Source organism: Cynoglossus semilaevis, chromosome 11, assembly GCF_000523025.1.
Source record: "Cynoglossus semilaevis isolate Cse_v1.0 chromosome 11, Cse_v1.0, whole genome shotgun sequence".
NCBI classification, from domain to species: Eukaryota; Metazoa; Chordata; class Actinopteri; order Pleuronectiformes; family Cynoglossidae; genus Cynoglossus; species Cynoglossus semilaevis.
The window spans coordinates 3,694,629-3,695,575 of NC_024317.1; the positions used below are offsets into that span (position 1 = coordinate 3,694,629).

The following is a 947-nucleotide window of genomic DNA, read 5'->3' on the forward strand; positions in this document are numbered from 1 at the left end:
AAATATATACATACATATATATATATATATATATATATACATATATACATACATATATATAAATGTTCTCCTTCAACAAATGGGTGAATCAGTGCAGGTTCCCACTATGACACCATTAAACAAAAATATTAAAGCTGTAATATATATGACTTTCTCCATGACCCCCCTAGGGGGAAACGCCCCTCATCTTTGGCAACCACTGAGCAAAGGTGAGAACCCACTCTGGGCCACAGTCCCACAGCCTGGCTGTCTGCCTCCTCTGCCTCCTCTGCCTCCATCGGCTACGGCTGTAAAAGCTGATTATTCAGTTCACACAAAACCTCCGCACCTATGAGCTCAGCAGGGACGGTGTGTGTGTGTGTGTGTGAGATTATTGGCATGTGAGACGATCCTTATCAGGAGCAGCGGGATGAGTAATTTATTTGTGAGGAAGATATTAATTTGGGATTTATTATTTAATTGAAGCATTGTTGATAAGCTGGAAAACAACAACAACATCAATCTAAACAACGTGGTTCAGATGTGATTGATGTGATGTTTATAAAAATGCAGATCAGACGTAAGGAGGAAATGTGATTTGGATGAAAATTAAAAAGAAAAAAAATGGAGTTTAGTGACGTTTGGTGCATCGTTATGATGTGTGTGTGTGTGTGTGTGTGTGTTAGTGTTATTACGGAAAAGGCCGAGGAAAATAAAGAGATAACGTTTACTTCCACGCGACTCAAAAGAAGTCACAAGAAAAACAATTTCAACAGTAAATTCAAACGAGGATGAAGGAAAGAGAAAGTGGAGCGAGGAGGAAAACCCGGTGAGACAGAAGGCTAAGAAAGCCACAATATTCTTTTTTTCTGTCTGGTTTTCTATAAGAGGAACAAGAGGAGATAAGACTAAAAGGACTGTCACTCATAGGAACAATCCCTCCAGTGTCCCCCACCCCCCACCCCCCC

The 947-nt window shown here is 40.4% G+C and overlaps 1 protein-coding gene across 6 annotated transcripts in view; it reads right to left on the bottom strand.

Moving 5' to 3' along the window:
* eefsec (eukaryotic elongation factor, selenocysteine-tRNA-specific) overlaps positions 1 to 947 on the bottom strand; it is a 100,890-nt gene that overhangs the window by 82,644 nt on the left and 17,299 nt on the right. The window lies entirely within an intron of this gene.